The following is a 24,906-nucleotide window of genomic DNA, read 5'->3' as shown; positions in this document are numbered from 1 at the left end:
TTTTCCCCGTGAGTCCTCGGCCCGGCCCCAACCACTTCACTGAAACTTTGAACACTTCTCATTAGTCTGTCCTTGTCTGAGGGAGACCGCAATATCAGTCATTGGTGGCCGATAGTCTTGGTATACAATCTCACAGGCTGCAGACCACTGAAACGGAGCACTGTAATTACTGCTATTAATAACGAACAATGGGTTTTAATTCCTCAGGTCTGTCTGTCTAAAGAGCCAGGGGTGTTTTTCAAAATGGAATGAAAAATAAAATTTTCCTAAAAGCATCTCGGTCCAGTAAATCCCCACCCCAGCACTGAAAAGACTATAAAAGCAGCACCTCCCCAACTCCAATGTATTCCATAAACAATTCCTCACCATAATGTAAACCATAAACATGTCCTCTTTGTAGCTTGGCGTGAAGAGCTGTCCCCTAGCATACTTTAAAGCAGTCTTTCAAACTGTTTCCAAAAATCAATAAGTCTCAGGAACTACGAGCTCTGCTCCCTCCCCAGCTCAGGGAAGGGAAGGTCAGCTAAGTCCATCAGGGAGCTGCCCCTCACGTTGGTGCCATGGGGAGAGAATGCAACACTTCCCGTGCCCCCAGGAGACGTAGCATCCATCTGCAGGATACAGCCCGGGAGTGGCCCAGGCAGGTCTCCCCAGGGGTGGGCAGGATCATCTGGATGGAGCTGGTGCAGGTTGATATGACAATGATGATTCAACACTGAAAGCAGTATTTACACTTTCCAACTCCCCCCATCAATGGGGACTCAAAGGTCCTTGGAGAAGAAGCAGAGCAGGTGAGCAGCACAGCTCAGAGCTACCCAGAAGCAACTTTCTGCATGAAGCAGGAACCGCAACCTCTTGTTTTTGACGGTGCCTATTTCAAGCAGAGGGAGCTTGGAGGGGCCTACTCCTTCTGTGATGCCTGGAGAAGCTTTATTGTTCCCCTATGAGTGGAAACCAAGGAGTCCAGATTTGATCCATGATAATAACAGAGGTATTTCTTATGTGGTTACTATGTTCTATGGACTGTACTAAGCACAGGGGTAGGTAGAATAGATGTAAGCCAAGAAGTTCTCTTTGGGTCTCCTCTATCTCTTAATTCCAGAACCCCATCTATTTTAGCCACTATCGCTTCCTGGGAGGCAGTGTGCCCTAGGGGAAAAGCACATGAAGGGAAGTCAGGAGACCTAGGTTGAAAATCACATTTCTGCCTCTGGCCTACCATGTGACCTCAGATAAAGCCTTCAACCTATCTGTGCTTTGTTTTTCTCACCTGGGAAAAGGGGATACTATTACTACCTCTTCCTACCTCACCCCTTAGGGGAGCATTAGGAAGAAATAATAAATGTGAAAGTGCTTAGAAAATACAACAATGATGGATAATAATGGCATTTGTTAAGCACTCACTATGTGCCATGGACTACACTAAGCACTGGGGTGGATACAAGCAAATGGGGTTGGACACGATCTCTGTCCCACATGGGGTTCACAGTCTTAATCCTCATTTTTTATGTGAAGTGACTTGCCCAAGGTCACACAGCAGACAAGTAGCAGAAGCCAGGTCCTTCTGACTGCCAGGCCTATGCTCTACCCACTATGCCATGTTGCTTCTCTGTTCACATAAGAGTGAACTCTGAAATCTGACGCTTTAACTACAGATTCCTTATCTGCTTTCTCTTTGCCCTCCATCCCCCACTTCCCCTGTCCCTGCCTTCTCCCCTCCCACTGCCCCCTCCAGTTAGCCCAGATCATGAGACACCACCATATGGACACTCTTCCCCACTTCCCATCCTCTTGAGGCAAAATTTGGAAACCCCCAACCCTTCCTTCTACACTGAACTCAACTCCTTCTCCCTCTTGTCTCTCCATCAATCATGCATTACTAACCCTGCCCTGGACTGCCTCCATAGAAACAGTGTGGCCTACTGAAAAGATGACAGGCCTGGGTGTCACAAGACCTAGGTTCTATTCCCAGATCTGTCAATTAGTTGCTGTGTGACCTTGGGTAAGTCACTTAAATGTTCTCTGCCTCAGTTTCCCCATCTGTGAAATGGGGATTAAATCCTAGCCCTTCTACTGAGAATGTGAGCCCTATGTGGGACGGGGACCATATCCAACATGATAAGCCTGTCTGCACCAGTGTTTAGAATAGTGCTTGACATACAGTAAGCAATTAAATATAACTATAATACTAATAATCATAACAATACCTCCTCCTCTTCTGTGATCATGCTAGTAAGCTCTGTAGGGGGACATACAGCTGACTTGATTGTTTCAGTCTCTACCCCAGGAGGAACAAGGCTCAAAGTGGTGAGAGAATATCAATGGAGAGTGCTGAGATTCCTCAAAAATGCTGGTTTTGTAGACTAGATCAGAGGGTGGGGGAGGCTCTAGGGACTTGTTCCATTCCCCTTCTCATTGTTTTGGTACTCCACTAAGGTGCCTATCCACTATCTCATTTACACAAAAAAATAAAAGATCTAGGAAGGACTAAGAGGTTCTTGACTTTGGGACTTTGAAGAAGATAATTGCAAAGTCCAGAGGAAGTCCAAATTATAGTCTGAGATGGAAGTTATAATGGCCTCAAGACCTACCCAGCCAAGAAGGTTGACTGACACTGAAGCAAGTAGTGGTCCTGGTTGCAAGGGGCTGTATGCAGGGAGAGGGGGACCTTGAAGAGGCAGCCTTACTTTCAAGCTAAAAATCTAGCAATAAGCACAAGTCTCTGTGTTTATGCTTAATATCAAATGACTCTTCGCAAAATGGAGAGATTCATTTTAAGGTGTGAACCGTTGGGTACAGAGTAAATGACAGATGGTGAGAAATTGGATGGTTATGGGATTTGGTTTCGGGATGTTCTACACTGAAAACACAAAAATGAAATGTGCTACAACAGTCTGGAGAGAGAAAAATGTAATATTACTTTGAAGGTCTTTGTCTTTCCCCAGGATGGCAATAATAAATGCTCTGCTCACAACAGACATGACTGATTTTTTTTTCAACCACAAAAAATTGCAGCCTGCCAGATTTGTTGACTTCAGGGCTTAGCTTTGGTTTGTCATTCAGGTTAATATTCTGTTTCTAGTTGCAAATTTCATCCATGGCTTTTTACCACTTTTTCTAAACAGTTTTGCCTCAGTTTCCTTATTTTCTCTGCTCCTCTGGCTCTACCTTGCTTTCAGTCCTTCAACCCTGCTACTGGTCACACAAGAGCCTTGTCTGAAAGCCCATTTCTCTTCTCTTTCCCTCCCTCACAACACTGAAGGGAGGCATTTAATTTTCAAACCTCATCTGATCTCCCTTCCTCTTTTCATCTCACAGTTAATTTTCTGACTACGCTATGTAATTCTGTCCAGGGTTTCAAACTTGTATGTACTGGGCAAGAAGCATAGGCTGGGTGGGCTACAAGAGTAGGGGAAATACATTTTCATTTCTTCTAGCTAAATGTTGGGTCAAAACTGAGGTTCCCAAAGGTTAAAGTCACACTGTATTTCAGAGTTCCCCTTTTGAGAATTATTTGAAGGACAACTGAGAGTTATTGCTAAAGACACTTCCTGCTAAGAGAAGAACAATGGGATGAAACACTGCTCCTGTGTGTTGATTCACTCTGGATGCACAAATCTGAAGCTTCCTAGGCATTTTGCTTTCCCTTACTGCCAAAGGCCAGCGAGGGTATAGTCATGGTATCTATTGAGCACCTACTGAGATGAACACACTGTACAAAGTACTTGGAAAACCGCTGTCAAAGCTAAAGACATGAAGTGAACCATGGACCCTACCAGAGAGACTGATAGTTTGCTCTGCTGATTCCTTTAAGGGCATCCTTCTAAAAGGGGATCCTGGTCAGCCAGATTTATTTATTCATTCAACTGTATTTATTGAGAACATACTGTGTGTGCAGAGCACTGTACTAAGCATTTGGGAGAGCACACTACTACAATAAACAGAAACATTCCCCACCCACAACGAGGTTACAGTTTGGGGGCAAGGGAAGACAGACATTAATATAAATAAATTACAGATATGCATGTAAGTGCTGTGGGACTGGGAGGGGGAAGAACAAAGGGAGTGAGTCAGGGTGATGCAGAAGGGAATGGGAGAAAAGGAAAGCGGGGCTTAGTCAGGGAAGGCCTCTTGGAGGAGATGTGCCTTCAATAGGCTTTGAAAGAGGGAAGAGCAATAGTCTGTCAGATTTGAGGAGGGAGGGCATTCCAGGCCAGAGGTAGGACATGGGCAAGGGGTCGTCAATGAGATAGAAGTGAGCGAGGCACATTGAGAAGGTTAGCATTAGAGGAGCGAAGTGTACAGGCTGAGTTGGAGTAGGAGAGTAGCAATGTGAGTTTGGAGGGGGCAAGGTGATTAAGTGCTTTAAAACCAATAGTGAGGAGTTTTTGTTTGTTGCAAAGGTGGATGGGCAATCACTGGAGTTTCTTGAGGATTGGGGAAAATGTCCTGAGCATTTTTGTAGAAAAATGATCTGGGAAGCTGAGTGAAGTGTGGGCTGGAGTGTGGGAGAAGCAGGAGGCTGGGAGGTCAGCAAGGAGGCTGATGCAGTAATCCAGGTGGGAGAAGATGAGTGATTGTATTAACATAGTAGCAGTTTGAATAGATAGGAAAGGGCAGCTTTTAGTGATGTTGAGAAGGTGGGACTGGCAGGATTTAGTGATGGATTGAAATTGTGGGTTGAATGAGTGAGAGGAGTCAAGGATGATGCCAAAGTTATGTGCTTGTGAGACAAGAAGGATGGTGGTGCTGTCTACAGTGATGGGAAAGTCAGGGGCAGGGCAAAGTTTGGATGAGAAAATAAGGAGTTCTGTTTCGGGCATGTTAAGCTTGAGCCAGGTATTGGTGAGGTCCAGTGATGGGCTATGCATGCAGCAGGCACTCAATGTACTAGGTTCTGAACATGAGAGGCAACTCGTATACAACAGGCAATCATGAACCAGATGGTGGGTTGGAACCCAGACAAGCCTAGGGTGTGAAGGGTGGCAAATGCTACTCTTTAATTGCATCTGGGTCCAGGAGAGGGTAACGTGAGCTCCCCTCCATTAGCACCACCCTCAGCATATACAAACTCAGGCACACGCAAACATATACCCACACAGACACCGGTGTCCAGCGATAGGCACCTTCCAGCCACACAAGACTTATGTGTAGATCTCTAATTGATTTATTTATATTAATGTCATTCTCCCCCTCTAGACTATAAGCTCACTGTGGACAGGGGATCTGTCTGTTACACTGCTGTATTGTACTCTACCAAGCACTTAGTACAGTGCTCTCCACACAGTAAGTGCTCAATAAATACGATTGAAAGAATGAATGAACTGATTGACTGACCTTAGGAGATACCTCTCACCATTCCATCCAAAGTCATGGCCCTTAATGGGTCCACCTCATCCCTGTTAATAATTGATGAAGCTAATGATATATCTCAATGCTTAATATGTGCCAAGCATGGGTGTAGATACAACATAATTAGATCAGACCCAGTCTTCTGTCCCACTTGGGGATCCCAGCCTGGGTAGGTGGAAGAATGGATATTGAATCCCCATTTTACAGATGAAGGAAACCGAGGCATAGAGAAGTTAAGTGATTTGTCTAAGGTCACAAAGCAGGAAAGTTGGGGAGCCAATATTAGACCCCAGGTCTTCTGACTCCAAGGCCCCCAAGATCTTCCCACTAGGCCACGCCGCTTGGCTAGTGAGACACAACTTCCAAACTGCGTGACCTTCTTCTCCCAACTGGACTATCTGGTCCCCTTCCCAGTCACCAAACATTTTGCTGTGACTATCTCCAATGACCAAATTCCCTGATCTAGACAACCATTTCTGCATCTCCTCCCTCCTGTTATTCTAACCCTCTTCCATCTGGGTGACGCTACAACAAAAAAATTGCTGACTTTCTTTCTGATCCAGTACAAAAATTGCCCAAGCAGTAGCCATGCCTGCAAATGGTGCTAATGGCCACCTGCTCTAGGGATGACTCTCACCCATCTATAACTAGCTTTTTAGTTCTCCTCAGTCAAATCTGTAGCGACACAATCAGCATCTACAACCCCAGAGCACAATGCAAGCCTTAGGTGCTCAGGGCCCTCAAAGATTTCTGCAGTCTCCAGGATAAACTCCCGTGTTCATGCCGGCCAGCCACTGGGGATGAAGTGAAAACAAATGCTTATGAAGCCATTTGTGAATCCAGATTGATTAAACCCATAATGGCTTGAGTTTGTGCATTTAAAGCTATTGTTCAAGCCAGCAAGTACGCTTTTGTCAAAAGCCTTCCATTTATTAGGCCTTCTGTGACCTTTATGTTTTCAAATTAAGTCTCCTTTGTAGTTTTCTCTAGTCAGAGAAGCATTCAGTTTGAAAAAGCTAAACATTTAAGAAATATTAGTTTTCATCTCACAAGCATCCATGTCCTAAGCAATGACTGGCTCACTGCTCCAGTGGTTTTCTCTTCTCATAAAAGGGAGAATTTATTTTGATGTTTTGCTGTACATAAAGCCCTCAGGTTACTAATGGCCAATAGAAACAGACATTTCCTAGGACACAGCAAAATGTATGTTGGGTTTTAGACCCTGGAGGAAGCTCTATATAAATGACAAAAATAAATGGTCTCATTTATAAAGAGCGAGTCTAGTAAGTCAGTCACAAAGGACACTTTCAGACTTGCATAAGAAACTAGCTTCCCTGGGGCCCAGTATTTATGAACAGGTGATATGGATTGCTAAAGAACCCAGATTTGCTTTCTGGGCTGGTCTGTTTTGGAGCTATTTTCAGCTGGCTTTTGGAAGAAAATGCATCCTGAAGAATTCAATCAGTTGCACTCCTTTCCCTCTTTGAATGCACTGCTTAAGAATTAATGCCTGGGTTTGAGCGAGAATCAATTTTCAAAGAAGTTGTTTTTATTTCATTACATAAACTAATTTCATTTGAAGTGAATGTGAGAAAAAATGACTTGGGAAATTCTGAAATCCATTCTTTTATGAAGACAATGTCTTGCAGGGCGTGGAGTGGAGGCACAATGAGAAGCGGAAAGGAAAACAGAAACTGGGTGAATCTCTGAGCAAATCTTAATAATAACACTGTTTGAAATATAACTCAATTAAAAGTAAATTATCCGGCAGGCTGGCAATGGATCAGCAGCCTCCAGGGCCACAAGGAATCTTTCATTATTGTGAGTATTTTTAGGCTCTCCCGTCCATTTCGGGAACTAAACCAATTATGGAATGAAATACAAGTTTCTTCTGAAAAAAACAAAGGCAGTTATGATTATATGAATACTGAAGATAGTAAAAGGGAGATAAATATTTACAGAAGCTAACATGGGAAATTTTAAAAATATGATATTTGAGAATGGAAACCAGTATGCACAGGACAACTCATCACTGTTTTGAAACAATTTTATAATTCAAATAACTTTCTTTATAGGGCCTACCATGACCCTTTCTCAAACGTCATCATATCTAAAGGCAAATGAAGTTTGAGGGACATTATTAATGAGGCAACATTTATTTAGGGGTAAAGTGTCCTAGACTTTATGGGATACAACTTTAGACCAATCAAGATGCATCAATTTGAAAGAGAGGTAATGAGAAAAGGGAGAAGTGAATGCTAGTTTGGAAAACTGAAGTGGAACAAATTTGGCTTCAGGTATGTGGAACCTTCAGAACCTTTATAAGTTGATCTGTTATTCCATTTCATACCAGACAGCCTATTTGTCAATTGGTTTATCCCCTGCATGTCAAAGGTACAATACCACGCACCTTCATACCCAGAATTTGGGGATTTTGCATCCAGTCTCCTTCCTACTATGAGAACTGTGGCTTTGGAATGGCACTGAGGTTGACCAAGGCTGGAGCAGGTGGAGAGGTGAGATCTCCCCAGGGAAATGCCTAGGTTTTAGTAAAATCTATGCACCCGCACAAAATAAAGGATTGCGTTTCATCACATTGATCTGCGAGCCTGGGTTAAACGTATATAATGTTCTGGATTTTCAATCTTTGTTATCCTCAGGGGCCATCACTGGCCACCCTACCTCTTTTAAACAAATGCATTCTATTTCCAGAGTTGCTCCAAGAGTCTCTGACCATATGAAATATTCCAGGAACCCTTGTGCTGATCCTTGTGCAAATATCCGTATGTTTGCATCATTCATGTCCTTAGACATGAACACTTACATATGGGTTTCTGCCTTTTACTGAATGTACAAATCTTTGTATTTTCTTGTGTGCTCCCTTTAGGTCCTCAGCAGAGTTTCATTTTGTTCTTCTCAAGACTTGCGATGAGTTGCAGGCCTCCAGAAGCAGAAAGCAGAGACGGGAGTGAAGGGAAAAAGTCAACAGAGGAGAGCATGCCTCTGTATTCCCATCCAGCTCCCCACCCTCCAACTCCTTCCATAAGCCTGTAAGCTCCTTGTGAGCAGGGAATATGCCTACCAACTCTGTTACATTGTACTCTTCCAAGGAATTAGCATAGAGCTCTATACACAATGTGTTTATTAGATACAATTTTTCAATCATATTTGGTAAGTGCTTACTAAGTGTCAAACCCTTCTAAGTACTGAGGTAGGTTAGATTGGACACAGTTCCTCTTATGGCTCACAGTAAAAGTAGGAGGGAGAACGGATAACCCCATTTTAGGGTTGAGGAAACTGAGGCAGAGAAAAGTTAAGTGACTTGCCCAAGGTCACACAGAAAGAAATTGACAGAGGAGGGATTAGAACCCAGGTCTTTCTGATTCCCAGGCCCATGCTCTCTCCACTAGGCCATGCTTCTTCTCAATTGATTGATTGAGAAGCCACAAACCTGCAGCACCCACATAGCTCATGGCTCCTCAGGACAGCGTGGAAATGGAGAACTCTAAATGCTGGATGCAGGCTGGATGAGGTCAGTGGAAGTCCAACCTGACTCTTCCCCAGCCTTGTCCCCTGTGCAAAACATTTGCCAAACCGAGTCATGAACAACCTAGAGAAGTACCAAGCAGATAAAAAAATGTGGCATGTGACTGGATTATTTTAGAAGTTTGCCAAATAGCAGGATCACACTCTATAAAGATGGGCTTCCTTCTTGGAACACCCAGCATATCACATACCAAAGATGCTTGTAGTGCACAATCAGTTCACATATTGACTAATTGGTTGCTACTGATCAATTTGCTTCCATTTAAAATTCCCTGTTCTGAATTTCACTTGCAATATTGTGCCTGAGTTCTGTTTAAGCTACTTCAAAGACTTCCACAACTAGTAAAGTTTCAGGGCATGTAGAATACATCTCCAACCTTGGACTTCCCAGGCTTAAGTAGCTAAAGACAAATGTCTATCTGTAGTGGCCCTGCACCACTGGACAGATTCAATAGGACTCTCCATTTGTTGCTGTTTTTGATACTGATATGCACGCTTATGTCTGGTGGCCTCATCATTTGGAGAATGAAAACATATTGAACTTTCACAGCCTAGTGGGTTGAGCACAGGTCTGGGAGACCGGATCTGCATTCAAATCCTGGCTCTGCAGCCTGCATTCTCTGAGACCTTGGGCAAATCATATAACTTCTCTGTTCCTCAGTTTCTTCATCTGTAAAATGGGGATTAATACCTGCTTTTCCTCCATTTTAGATTGTGTCTGACCCAATTATCTTGCATCTAACTTAGAGCTTAGTACAGTTCTTAATACACAGTACTCACTTAGCTAGCAGCACAGTAATTATTATTATTGTTATCATATGTCACTCACCTACAAATGATCTATCCGCTAGTGGACTGTCCATCTCCCTTTTTTTCCCTGATCCAGCCTCTGGTTATAATTATTTGCTCAGTGGTGATGAAAAATGACACCAAATTGAACCCTTCAAATTTCCTGTTTGAATTAGGTAACTGGCGGTTTGCACTTTACAATTCTTCTTAATCCCAGCTTCGCCACTTCTCAGCTCTGTGACCTTGGGCAGGTTACTTCACTTCTCTGTGCCTCAGATACCTCATTTGTAAAATGGGGATTGAGAATGTGAGCTCCAAATGGGACCGGGACTGTGTCCAACTCCATTTGCTTATATCTACTCCAGCTCTCAGTACAGTGCCCGGCACATAATAAGCCAGGCACTGGCTTACTCTCTCAGTGTACTCTCTCAAGTGCTTTGTACAGTGATCTGCACACAGTAAGCGTTCAATAAATAGGATTGAATAAATGAATTCTACAAGTTGTTCCGAACACCCAGCCCCCACTTCAGAAGAGAAACCTATATTAATGTTAGCAGGTGAAAATACATATACACATTTTCACCAGTGTTTCATGGGATCATTTCCTTTTCTAAGATTTTCTTTCTCTCTCATTTCTCTCCCTGGTCAAAGCAGAGCCTTTCTCCTCTGCTTGAGAATAAATATTTAATTTGCATTTCCTGTTTTGGATGTTGTTGAACAACTCGACTATTTCTGGTGGACAACAACAACATACATTTTGTCAGGACAACACTGTGGGCACCACAGCTTACATCACAGAAAACTCAGCTCTAGGAATTTTTCCTTGATTAAAGAGGGAATCCAGCTTAGATTCTGTGATATCGGTGGTATTTGCTAAGTGCTTATTATGTTCGGAACACTGTACGAAGTGCTGGAGTAGGTACAAGAGAATCAGGTCCCACATGGGGTTCACAGAAGGGAGAAGAGGCATTGAATTCCCATTTTGCAGATGAGGGAACTGAGGAACAGGAAAGTTAAATGACTTGCCCAAGATCACACGGCAGATAAGTGATGGACCGGACTGGAATCCAGGTCCTCTGACTCCCAAGTCCATGCTCTTTCCACTTGGCCACACTGCATCCTCCTGTGGGCTTCTATTACAAACAGTAGATTTGAAAACTCTCTGTGTCTATTTAGCAATTAGGTATGAGAGAGTGGAGGACAGGTGCTTATCTCCACAGCCTAGAGAAGGCACAATATTCCAAAAGTACAACTTGGGAGACTAGACTAAGGTAGTACTGTGCTTTGAGTTGCTTCCCCCCACCCAGAGGCCTATAGGAGCAAGGAATTGAGGATAGGAGTAAAGGGAAGCCAGCTTCTGCAGTGGTCAAGCCCCATTTCAGTCCTTAGTCATCTAAAAATAATAATAATAATGTTGGCATTTGTTAAGCGCTTACTGTGTGCTGAACTCTGTTCTAAGCACTGGCGTAGATACAAGGTAATCAAGTTGCACCGTGTGGGGCTTACAGTCTTCATCCCCATTTTATAGACAAGATAACTGAAGCACAGAGAAGTTAAGTGACTTGTCCAAAGTCACACAGCCAACAAGTGGTGGAGTTAGGATTAGAACCCACGAGCTCTGACTCGCAAGCTTATGCTCTTTCCACTAAGCCACGCTATTTTGCCTATATTTATTTCATTGAAATAACAAATGGGGAGTCATTAAAGGACAGGACACACTGTTGAGTTTGAAGAGCACAGCTCTTTCCCTCCTTCTCTCTCTCTCCTCGCCCCCCCACTTCAATTTCCTCTCTCCATCCATCACCTCCAGCTCCTCACTTCAGCTTCGGTCTGCCTCCACCATTGGAGTCTACTGCCCCTATTACGCACCTCCATCCTCCAGTTGCCATCACTGTTCCAGCCTGCTGCCAGTTGATCAACCTGGACTCCGTCTCTCCGCACTCCCTTCAGTGTCACCCCATTCTTCTAGACCATGAAGGGGGCTGCACTGAGTGTGAGAGGGAGCTGTTTCAGTTCCTGGAATGTTCAGAGTGGTGTAGAGAACAGCAGGGTGTAGTGGATAGAGCACGGGCCTGGGAGTCAAAAGGTCATGGGCTCTCATCCCAGCTCCGCCACTTTGTCTCCTGTGTGACCTTGGGTAAGTCACTTCACTTCTCTGTGCCTCAGTTCTGTAAAAAATGAGGATTCAGTGTGTGAGCCCAATATGGGACTGGGGCTGTGTCCAACCTGGCTAACTTATATCTACCCCAGAGCTTAGAACAGTGCTTGGCACATAGTAAATCCTTAACAAGTACAATAATTATCATTATTATTCAGTAGCTGCAGACTGTAGTGTTGACCACAGATGCCCTATTTGCATGTTCACCAGAGGCATGTCACCTTTGCTCAGGTGTAAACGCAAATAAAGTTGCAGGGATGACAGAAACCCACCTTTCACTCAAGGGCAAAGATCCTTGCTACCTAGATCTCTCCAAGAGGACCCAGAGACAGATATTTGGCCTTTCAGAAGCTTGTTCTTCCACTGAGACTCTCTGCTGGCAGTGAGCCTTTCCCTCCAGTAAAGTTTCCTTTCCAATTCCAGCTCAAATCTTTAATTTAGGCCTAAGCCAGTGCTGGAATTAAGCTGGACCTAGCCAGAACTCACCTCTGGAGTAAGATGAAGTCCCGAAAGGCTGTTTTAGGATGTGGTGCGGCAGGGTATGGGGGTGGTGATGGCCGCCTCCTTCCCCATAATCCAAAAACCCCACTGTGGCCATCACTGCTGTTGATTTAAGGGTACTTTCTGAGTGCGTAGGGCACCGAATAAATCTCTTGGAAGACTACAGTGAAAAACAAAAAAACATAGCCTGTCCCCGGATAACATGTGGTCTGAGGGCGCTTTTCAGCTAGAGGCACGGTAGCTGGGTTGCTATCCAGTGGATCCGATTTCTGTCCCCGAAGGAAGAGGAGAAATAACTTTCCTTCCTCCTCCCGTCCTTGATGTGTTAATAGAGAAAAAGAAGAAAAGTCTGCTGAATTATTTGTGCTCTGCCAGATGGCCCATTTTTGTATTTTTTTGCTTGATTAAATTCAGTGTTAGGGAACTCTAACAATGTTTGCATATAATGGCTCACATACACCCATAATTGTAAGTGATTTAAATCACAATAGATTTTTCTTCATTTTCTATGTGGAGATTTTGATATGCATGCTAAGAGAGCGATCCAAAGGATATTTCCATTTTGTGTCTCAGAACATTGTGTTTCCTATTAGCCTTCAGTTTCTTATTAGTCTTCAGACTGGCTTCTTGGGCACATTATTTGTGAATGCTTCTCTGGTAGAAACAATTTTTCCTTTTCTTCTTCTTAGAATTGCCAGGCAGTGCTTATAAGAAAGGCTGAATCTTTATGAGGACTTTTTTTTTCCCATAAGCCCTTTCTTTCATTAATGGAAACCCATGACTTGTATCAACAATCACATCCCCATCAAGAAACTGAAAAGAAAATGAAAGAGCTAGAGGAAAGGAGAAGTAATTCTAGATTGGGTCTCTTCATCCAGCCTGATGTGATGAGGAACTCAGACCATTAGATTGAGTGGCCCTCATGGACAAGAACTGGGTCTTTGACTTCTGTCTTTCTTTCCCAAGAGTTATGTATAATATGCTGCACATACTAAGAGCTCCAACAGTACTCTCCCTTGATAGTTAAATGGGTAATTCAGTAACTCCACCTCTCCAACTTGGACTTCCAAAAAAATCAGTCCCCTGGTGATTAGTAGGTAAGCAGGTACCTACTGAGCTGAGATGGGTCTCCCCAGTCCTGGGGACATGAGAGTGGTGCTCCTGGGTGCCATCCTGTGTTCCAATCCTTCCTAGAAACCCCAAGGGGCTCTCTGAGCTGAGTGACACAGAGAAAGGCCCCAGGAGTGTGGGTTTCTGGAAAGAGCACGGGCTTGGGAGTCATAGGTCATGGGTTCTAATTCCGGCTCCGCCGAGCTTGTCAGCTTTGTGACCTTAGGCAAGTCACATAACTTCTCTGTGCTTCAGTTACCTCATCTGTAAAATGAAGATGAAGACTGTGAGCCCTACGTGGGACAACCTGATTAACCTGTATCTACCCCAGCGCTTAGATGTTCTAAGGTTGGCACAAAGTGCTTCACAAATACCAACATTATTAATACTATTATTATTTTGATGTAAGGCAAAGCAGTTGGCAGGAGTCTTTCAGCATCATTTTTGAACCTTCTTATATCCATTGTACTAGCCCCTGCTCCTCAAATAAGCTGTCTCCAGATCTTAATCCTTCAGCTGTCTCCAGATCTTCATCCTTCTGAGGAATAGCAGTTCCATTTCCCTTTAAAGTCCCTGAGGCCAAAGTGCTGTCTGTTATGTTAGTCCAAATGAGGAATGACAGAGTTGATTGACAAGAGCTACAATTCAGCTTAGCAGTATAATGGTGTCTTTTCCTCTCCTACAAACAGCTCCTGTTGGGAAGTAGCTGAGAATTCATAGGTCTGTGGTAGATGGACACCGTCCCCACAACCCGGCACACCAGTGTTCTCTGAACAGCCGATTTTTCATTTCAGGATTCATTGAGTGGCTCTCGGATACATTTTGCCTTGAAGGTGATGCATCTGCTCAGCTGAAGCACTGCGGGAGACACCAGAGTCATCATTCACTATTGTTGCCAGGCAGTTTAACCAGTATGGCTGACACTAGTCGATGTAGTGCCCTGGAAGTGCTTTAAGATTTACTTCATGTTTTATGAAATAGGTGTTTGGTGATAGCCTGGAATACCAAGAGCATTTTAGCAACCATGTTCCCATCAGAGCTGTCACAAATGCCTCTCCTTGTATTCTGGGCTTCTTCTTTTCTCAGGTCTTTAATGATATACAACACCCCACTAATTGAGTTCTGTAGCAAATATGAAATATGCATTGTCAAAAACTGCTAATCCTATGCACTTTGCAGATACGATATGTTGCTTGGTAAGCTCTGCTTACATGTTGGTAACAATTTTAGTCAGCCCTCAAAGTTTCTTTTGGCCCAAGCCTCAGATTTCAAACCAATGACAATTTAAAGTTCAAGAGAAAGTAAGGCTTTCTGAATTGGTTTCCCTTCTCAGCCAAGAACAGATTGAAGGAAAATTCCCAGAATAGCATTTGACTCTCCTTTCCCACCAGTGAGGGCTATAAATGGACAGGTAACTTGAGCAAGTATCAAGTTGAGAGGAGACCAATTATAAATTTGCTCTTTTTGTGGTATTTGTGAACCATTTATTATATGCCAAGCACTCTACTAGGTACAAGACAATCAGGTCAGACACCATCCCTATCCCGCAGTCTAAAAAGGATAGAGAACAGGTTGTGACTCCGATTTTGCCGGTTAAAAAATCTGAGACATAGTGAAGTGACGTGACTTGCCTGAGCCACACAGCAGACAAGTGGTGGAATTGGAATTAGAACCCAGGTTCTCTGACTCTGATGCCCATACTCTACCCACTAAGCCATGCTGCTTCTAGTATTAAGGTATAAAGGCAAAAAATGTCACCCCATTCCTCCATATGGGAAGCAGCGTGGCTTAATGGAAAAAGCATGGGCTTGGGAGTCAGAGGTCTTGGGTTCTAATTCTGGTTCCACCACTAATCAGCTGTGTGACTTTGGGCAAGTCACTTAACTTCTCTTTACCTCAGTTACCTCATCTGTAAAATGGGGATTAAGACTGTGAGCCCCATGTGGGACCACCTGATTTTCTTATATCTATCCCAGCACTTAGAACAGTTGCCTGGCACATAGTAAGCGCTTAAATACCACCATTATTATTATGAGACTTGCCTGGTTTCCCCAGTGGAAGATCCAGGTATAAATGTGCTAGTAAGAGGGGGAAATAATAGACTGTAAAAACATTTGAAGTGTTTAGAGAGGAATGGGAGGAGGCAGATGGAGTGGGAAAATACTGTGAGAATTTAGGAGGCATCCAGAGAAAATGTCTTCAAGTTATGGGGGACACGAGTATTTTTGAAAGTAGAAAAAAGGAGCCATAACTCCTTGAACGAGGTGTCTATTCCTGCTGACTCAAATTTCTCTCCAATTCTCTCCTAGAATCCCTCCAATCTGGCTTCTGTCTCCTTCACTCCACAGAAATCACCCTCTCAAAGGTCATCAATAATTTCCTTCTTGCCAAGTCCAATGGCCTCTACTCCATCCTAATCCTCCTCAACCCCTCAGCCACCTACAACACTGTCTACCACCCCCTTCCACTGGAAACATTATCTAACCTTGGCCTCACTGTCACCATCCTCTCCTGCTTCTCCTCTTATCTCTCTGGATGTTCATTTTCAGTCTCCTTTGTGGGCTCCTCCTCTGCCTCCCATCCATTAACTGTGGGGGTCCTCAATGTTCAGTTCCGGGTCTCCTTCTATTCTCCATCTATGCCCACTCCCTTAGAGAACTCATTTGCTTCCAAGGCTTCAACTACCACCTCTATGCGAATGATACCCACATTTTCACCTCCAGCCCTAATTGCTCTCCCTCTCTGCAGTCTCACATTTCTTCTTGCCTTCAAGAGATATCTACTTGGATATCCTCCCATCACCTCCAGCTTAATATGTCCAAAACAAAACCCCTCTTCTTCCCACCCAAACTGTCCTCCCCGTGACTTTCCCAACATTGAAGACTGCACCACCATCCTTCCTCCCTCTCAAGCCCATACCTTGGCGTTATCCTCGACTCCTGTCTCTCGTTCAACCTACATATTCAATCCATGACTAAATCCTGTCAGTCTCACCTTCACAACATCACTAAAATCCTCCCTTTCCTCTTCTTCCAAACTGCTACCCCATTAATACTAATCACTCATCCTATCCTGCCTGTATTATTGCATCAACCTTCTGATCCAGCCTCCTGCCTCTCGCTACTCCAGTCCATACTTCACTCTGTTGCCCAGATCATTTTTCTACAAAGACACTCAGGACATGTTTCCCCACTCCTCAAAAAGTTCTTGAGGTTGCCCATCCACCTCTGCATCAAACAAAAACTCTTCACCATTGGTTTTAAAGCATTCCATCTTCTTGCCCCCTCCTACCTCACCTTGTTACTCTCCTACTACAACTCAGTCCACACACTTCACTCCTCTAATGCTTACCTTCTTGCTATGCCTCAAACTCATCTATCTTGCCACTGATGCCTCTCCCATGCCCCGCCTCTGCCCTGAATGCCCTCCTTCCTCAAATAAAACAGAAAATTGCTAACCCCAACTTCAAAGTCTTATTGAGGGCACATGCTCTCCAAGAGGCCTTTCCAAGGTCCCCTTTCCTCTTTTCCTACTCCCTTCTGCGTTGTCATGTCTTGCTCCCTTTTTTTAACCCCCCTCCCAGTCCCACAGCAATTATGTACATATCTGTCATTTATTTATATCTATATATATATATGAATGTATATATATATGTATATCAAGTATCATACTTCGCATTTAAGAGTGCTTGGCACTTGCTAAGCATTTCAAATATATCATCGTCATCATTATCATTATTATTCATATCATTGTTAATCATGATGATTTTAATAATAATAATAATGTATTCCTCCACACTTCCTGTCATAACTGTTGATAACATCCAAGACTGGATGGACTAATAGTCTGACCCAGGAATGTCATGGTTTCTGTTCTTATGCCAGTAGTTCTGTTTCCCTTTTGAAATTTTTCCTTCATTTGTGCACTGCCCACTGTGGCTACTTTTCCTGCAGAGCAGGAGCTACATGACTCTACCTCATCTTTGAGCCAGATAAGGTTTTGTTTTGAAATTCGTCAAGATCATACTCCTGTTGGTGATTTCCACTGATTTCCATGTGCTATAGTAAGCAACAACAACAGCAAAAGAGCCATCAGAAAGAAAGTGGGGACAAAAGGGAAGGGGGAGAAAGGCAATAAAAAGCAACCAACAATGAAACTAAATTACCTGCTGCTAGAGTGTGGTTTATTTACTGTGCAGCAAACTGTCAAATGCAGTAAAGAGCATTTCCTGGGGTTTTCTAACATGTGTTGCTGACAGCTCCAGTGTACAGTTTATCTACAGTCGGCTCAGAGTTTTGTTCAGACTTCTCAGCTTGGAAATGGAGGAAATAGATTTTTCACTCTGAACTGGAGGCTTAGGAGAATGACAGGGAGGAGTGAAGAATTCCATGGGATCGGAGTTTTCACACTGCAGCCCAAACAGGTTAGCTGATATCATCCTGGCTTTCTGTCTGGGATCATTTTCACAAAGATTCTCAAGGAGAGGGTCGTATTGTAGGATTTCCTGTTACCGTTTTTTAATTTTGTTTTATTTTTCTTCCTGACAAAACTGTGCATTCACTGAACTAGTCCTTTCCATTTGTTGTTTTTCTTGAACATTAGTATTCTCTTTTCAGGGGTCATTTTTTTGTGTGTGTGAGGAGGAAGGGAGTGGGGGCGGTAAATACTGGAGCCAGTATTGTGGAGAAGGAGAGACAAGTAGGACAATTGTCCAGGATGCCACAGCTTGTCCCACACTGGATCGTGAATCAGGAAAAAATTCTATGAGACAATCCTGGAAGTAGGAGCTGGCAAGGATGCCATAGGGAGACAGAATATCTAGTGGAAGAAACACAGGGACTGGGACTCAGAACATCTGGCTTCTAGTTCCAGCTCTGTCACTTGCCTGTGATTCTGGGAAAGTCAATCAATCAATTGTATTTATTGTGAACTTACTATGTGCAGAGCACTGTACTAAACACTTGGGAAAGTGCAATGTAACAACGTAACAGAAACATTCCCTGTCCACAGCAAGCTTACAGTCTAGATTGTCCTTAACTTCACAGTGTCTCAGTTTCTTCAAAGTAGAATGGAGACAAAATACCTGCTCACCCTCTTAGATTGTGAGCTCCATATGGTAGGAACTGGGCAAATCTGATCATCTTATGTCTAGCACAATGCTTGGCACATAGAAGAGCTGAATAAATACCATCTTTCAGGAATGAAACTACTGTACTGGAAGGCGATTCTGTTCTTTACACAACCCTGGCAGAAGCAGGTGCCCACTTACCTTGCACCAACCATCTGAGTCTGAGTGTGTGGGAGAAGTAGGACTCATCACCACAGGAAGAATATATCCAGGAGTTCCAGAGGGCTTTGGGTGGAACTCAGAGAGACTTAAGAGGAATTTGTATGCACTGAAATATCAGAATCTCAAGAAGGGGTTTGGGAAGATTTTAGAGAAGACCAAAATGGTTTATTAGACAGAAAATTAGGAATAGAGAGAAATAAAGTTAGGCATGTCATTTACCTGTCCTTAACCATTAGGATGGTTCCTCTAAGCATCCCACTGTCACTGTTGGAGAGAGGCCAATGGGCTGGATGAACCATTGGTGAGGCACAGGAAGAGAAATGCCCATGATCTTATGCTCTGAAAACAAGGACTGTGCTTTAAAACAGCAACTCAGTTTAGGAGACAATCCTACAGATCAAATGTGTGGGGAGCTAAAGTGAAATGGTACTAGCCACTCAACCCAGTTCATGTGGTTCTTTTTCACTGCCCCCTGCTGTTAGAGAAAAGTATTGTTGTGTTACAGTGGGAATAACTTGGCATGTCCCAAATTAAATAGATATATTTTTGATTTTCCAGGATAAAGGCAATCTTTGGCTTGGTTCAGTTAATATATACTTTGAAGATGTGCTATTGTGACAGATGCATTGTCGAACACACATTGCTATGGAAACTCAGCCCTTTCCTCCATTCTCACATAGGGCAGGTCTAAAGAATGATGTGAGGGCATTTTCAAATTACATTTGATGCAGTCAAAAACTGAACAGAACAACAATGTTGTGAAAGGAAGGTGAGATACTGTAAAAGACTAAGAAAACAGAGAACATCAGGTTTGGAAATATGACAATCCTTGTATCCTCCATGAGTACTTTTCAACCAAACCAATGATAGGCTAAATCACAGCAAGTTGTCTTCAGCTCTTTATGTCAACTATTGAGGAGTTTGCTGCCCTAAGGGAGCACAAGAGAAAAGTGTTTCCTAGTGTTCTTTAGAAAGCAGTTTGGGTTCTTGAATAGATTGGAAGCTCCTCCAAGGGCAGAGATCCTCTCTACTGAATTTATTATACATGGAGTACGGTCAATTGATTGATTAACTTGATTAACTCCAATCCCTGGCAATTCATTATAAAGCTGCTACTTTGATATCTTCTTGTTATCTATTCTCCTCATATCACCTGTGGATTCCATGTTTATGGATGAAGGCAGAAATGCATTAGCAAGGATGAATTATGCCCATATTACTAGATGATTGTGTGTGTGTGTGTGTGTGTGTGTGTGTATGAATCATTTGGCAACGAGTTGTTTGAGGGGTTTAATTTGCTTTCAATTGATCTGGTTTTCTTTTAAGTCTTTTCTTCCAAATTCCAGAAGGAAAAAGTCCAAGGAGGATATTTTTTTAACTTCAGCAAGCTGGTCTTGGAAAGCATTATAGCTGCTCAACAGATGCTGGTCTGGTCCTTCCCAGAGCCTTTGAGGTGAATTCCCATCACATCCTTCAGCTGATGGCATTGTATTTCAGCCTCATTAAGTGAAGTTTAAGTAGCGCGAGGAAAGCCATTCCTGGGCTATTTCACGCTCCATATAACTTTCCGTGTGCTGTTTTTCACCAGAATTGAGCGAGAAGACGGAGGCAGGTTGTTGTCACTTCAGGTTGATGGGGAGTTGCATTGTTGGCTACCTTGTCAACCTACTAATGAACCAAATAGAAAAGGGCAGACCGACCCCAAAAGGCCTTCCTTCCCTGGAGAAAAGAAGAGCATTGCACTGACCTCAGTGAAGGGGGCTGGGAAGAACAGCTACGGAGTGCGATTTTAGAGAGGAGTGAGCCAACTTAATGACCAAGGAGGAGGCCACAGGTATTATGCCAAACTACTCTTTCCTATGCTCGACCTCCTCCACCACTTGACCTGGAGGTCACACTGGACTTCCAAGAGGGGCATCCTAGTGGCAGAGACTAGTTACCTCTGCGTGTGCTGTTCTGTTCCCTCCCAGCCCCCTTTGGAGCTCCTGAAGGAGGATCAAGGGGACAGGAAGAAGGGGATATTGCATAGCATAAATTGACCCTGGCTGTGCCCACCAATGAGAAGGGGCAGCAGGTGTCTCAAGGAGGGAGGCACAATGGTGGCCTAAACATTGTTCTTCTACTGCTCCTTCTCCTGCTAAAACCTTGGCTCTTGAATGGGTCTGGGCTTTCTGAACTAAGGGATATAAGTATGATTTGATCATGCATTTTGTGATGAGAAATGTATTTCAGCAGGTCAAAATATAAGGTCATTTTTAGTACAAGAAGGCCAAACTAGGCCCAAGGAACCCCACGAAAGAGACAGACCAATAAAATGACTGGGGAAATTGGGAATTGGGCTGATGTTCGAAATTTCATTCTATGACCTTGGTACAAAGAACAAATGAATCTCCTTCATGCCTTACAAAATCCAGGTTAAAACGAACCCTTTACACTGAATCAGTGGCTTTGAAGTTCAATTGATTCATATAGATGAGTTAATATTTTTTAATTAATAAGGCATTTTCTGTAAAATTATCAGAGAGATCTTCTTTTGCAGACAGATTGACTGCAGAACTGAATTCACTAGGAAGAGTGATTCCAACCTCCTTCTAGAAAAAATTAAATGTCATTAACAAAGTTTTGACTTCCGTATTTTTACCAAGAAAAGTCTCTGGATACATTACAAGAATGACTGCAGATGGAGGTGGGGTGCTCTGGAAGAGATATGTCCGTTTTGTTGCTCTGGGTCAGAGACGACTCGACACCATAAGACAAGGTTTTGCAATCAGTGAGACTTGGACAAAATAAACAACCAAAGCTTCATTCACTAATCTACTCATTCATAATGAGAAACAGTGTGGCCTAGTGGAAAAAGCATAGCCCTGGGGGTCAGAGGGCCTGAGTTTTAATTCCAGATTCACCGCTTGCCCACAAGTGACCTTGGACAAGTTAATAAACTTATCTGTTTCTCAGTTTCCTCATCTGTAAAATGGGTATTAAATGCCTGTCCTCTTCCCAGGTTAGATTGTGAGCCCAGGTGAGAAAGGAATTGTGTTTGACCTGATTATCTTGCCTCTAGCGCAGTACTTGGCATATGCTTAGTAAGCATTTAATTAATACCACAATTATTATTATTATTAGATTTAGAGAATTCATTCATTCATTCATCCATTCCATCGTAATAATTGAGTGCTTATTGTGTGTAGAGTAATGTACTAAGCACTTTGGAGAGCAAAATATAACAGTAAAAGATATATTCCCTGCCCACAATGAGCTTACAGCCTAGAGGGGGAGACAGGCATTCATATAAATAAATGTATTACAGATACGTACTTAAGTGCTGTGGGGTGGGAAGGGGCATGAATAAAGAGAGCAAGTCAGGATGGCACAGAATGGAGTGGAGGAAGAAGAAAAGAGGGATTAGTCAAAGAAGGACTCTCATGTTGTAGCAGGGCAGGGCATTCATTCATTCGATCAAATTTATTGAGCACTTACTGTGTGCAGAGCACTCTAAGCATTTGGGAGAGTACAATACAACAATAAACAGACACATTCCCTTCTCACAGCAAGCTTACATTCTAGAAGAGAGGAGACAGACATTAACACAAATGAATAAACCACTATAAATACCACCACTATCTTCCCTATCTCACAAACCCAATCCATTCATTAATATAAACTACAGATATGTATGTAAGTGTTGTGGGAGCAAGTCAGGGCAAAGCAGAAGGGAATGGGAGCATGGCCCGGGGTTGGGGGGTAGGGGTGACACTTAGGAAAGGATTCCTGGAGAAGATATGCTTACAATAAGCCTTTGAAGGAGGGGAGAGTAATTGCCTATTGGATTTGAAGATGAAGGAGGTTCCAGGCCAGAGGCAAGACATGAGCAAGGGGTCAGTGAGATAGGGGACAATGAGATAGGCAAGAATGAGGCACCCTGAGAATGTTAGCAGTAGAGGAATGAAGTGTGAAGTGTGTGGGCTGAGTTGCAGTAGGGGTGATAGGGAGGGGAGGAGGAGCAAAGGAAAAGGGGGGCTCAGTCTGGGAAGGCCTCCTGAAGGAGGTGAGCTCTCAGTAGGGCTTTGAAGGTGGGAAGAGAGCTAGTTTGGCCGATGTGAAGAGGGTGGGCATTCCAGGCCAGAAGTAGGATGCCTTGAGGGCAGGGAGCATGTCTACAAAACTCTATTGTAATATCCCAAATGCTTAATGCAGTGCTCCACACAAAGCAAGTATTGAATAAATATGATTGATTGATTGATTGGGTGCAGCTAGCTTGGTGCTAGAGAAGAATGGAGAATAGGAAATTCTGCTCAGGTTCCCTTTTGCATGCAAATCAGATCTCCCAAGTCCACAGGTCAATTCACTATGGAGGATTCCTGAGAATGATTTGGATAAATTTATTATATTACATTACATTAAGTTTCGAAGATAACACTATGATAGTAAGATTTTTGGATAGATCTGTGGATGTGGTGAAAAAACAGAATAAAGCTCTCCACATCACTAATGAACGCAAGAACAGTGCTTGGCACATAGTAAGTGCTTAACCAATAAATTATCTGTTATTTATTTAAATGCTGTCTCCCCTGCTAGGTTTTAAGTTCCCTGAGGGATCATGTCTATTAACTTTATTGTACTTTCCCAAGTGCTTAGTGCTCTGCCCAGAGTAAGTGCTCAATAAATGCTACTGATTGATTGATTGATAATAAGATCAATGCATGACTGACTAGCCCTTCCATATTGTATATGCATAGAAAATGTTTTCTGCTGCATTCGTTACCTTAAGTGTCTGATGTTAGGTTTTTGTTTTGTTTTTCTACCTCTTGTTCTCAGTCTTCCCCAAACCTTTACTCCAAGAGAGTTACCTTATTTCTAATTGCTGCCTGACCCAATGACCCATCATCATCTTTAGTTTGCTCCTAATAGTTCGCTTCTATGTAACAACGTTTGAAGCTTTTCTTTGTTGTGCCTAAAGCATTTGTCCATTCACACTATCTATAGCTACCCCATTTCAGCTCAACAGAGGGCAGTTAGTTGACTGGATATCCCCTGACATTTATTTCTTCACATGCCCCACCTAATAACATGATAAAGAGAAATACGTCATTTTAACAAAAATTGAAAACCTCCACAACACAATCCACCTACCGGCTAATGGCAACGTGGCTGAGAAATAAGACACACAAAAGTCATTAGTTTCACAATGACAAATGACTACTTGACTATGAAAAAATAGCTTACTCATTTTAACCTGAGGACTACTTAGGTGTATTAACAAGCACTTTTTGTCATGAACTTGAGAAATGGAATAATGAAAGTGTCTTGCTGTTGCATGTAAATACCCTAATAACATCAAAGCAAGAGAGGGCTTAGTGATCTTGCTGAAAATCACATAATGGCTGTCTTGGAGTTTCACCTAGATGTATTTTTCCTGGAGGTTTTTGAGGATATCGAGAGCTTGTGAAACAAGAAAGTATTATTGGTTTAAGTGTTCTAAAATCCAAAAATCCAGGCTAGAGAGGGAACAAAAAGAGTTGGGTAGAGTCTATAAAGTAGGATGGTTAGAGGCTGAAAAGTCAGCCTTTTGAAGAAAGTCTACTGAAAATAAGGTCATTTAGCCCAGAAAACTGCAAGTGAAAGGTCATTGAGGTAATTCTCCCGGCTCCTTGTCCACTGAGAACAACTGGAAACACATTTTAGTTGTAATGATGATTATTGAAAAATGGTAATGGTTCACCAAGCTAGGTAAGGGTCTTTAAAAATAATGTGGGCATGTATGAAAATATGGGAATGCAATAGTGATCTCTCCATACCTCTCTTGGCCTTATGAGTCGATGATGAATTTAAAACCTCAGATCTTTCTACACTTTTTCTGCAGAACTCAAATCCAGTTCCAACTGAGAGATTCTTCTGACTGCGTGGAGGTTCTTCAACACCTGTAGAGAAACCCACAGGAAAGATATTGAAATCTAGGCCTTTTCAACCAAATTCTCCACTATTCTTTGCTGGTATAGGCACTTCCTTTGAGGCAAATATCCCAATTCATATAACCGACCAATAAATCATATATACAGAGCACTTACTGTGTGTGGAGCACTGTACAAAGCTATTGGGAGAGTACAATAAAACAGAGTCGATAAACATAATAATAATTATGGTTTATGTTGAGTGCTTATTA

Source organism: Ornithorhynchus anatinus, chromosome 18 (assembly GCF_004115215.2).
Source record: "Ornithorhynchus anatinus isolate Pmale09 chromosome 18, mOrnAna1.pri.v4, whole genome shotgun sequence".
Classification (NCBI taxonomy): Eukaryota; Metazoa; Chordata; class Mammalia; order Monotremata; family Ornithorhynchidae; genus Ornithorhynchus; species Ornithorhynchus anatinus.
The sequence above is the reverse complement of the archived record's forward strand: the minus strand, read 5'-3'. Positions refer to the sequence as shown.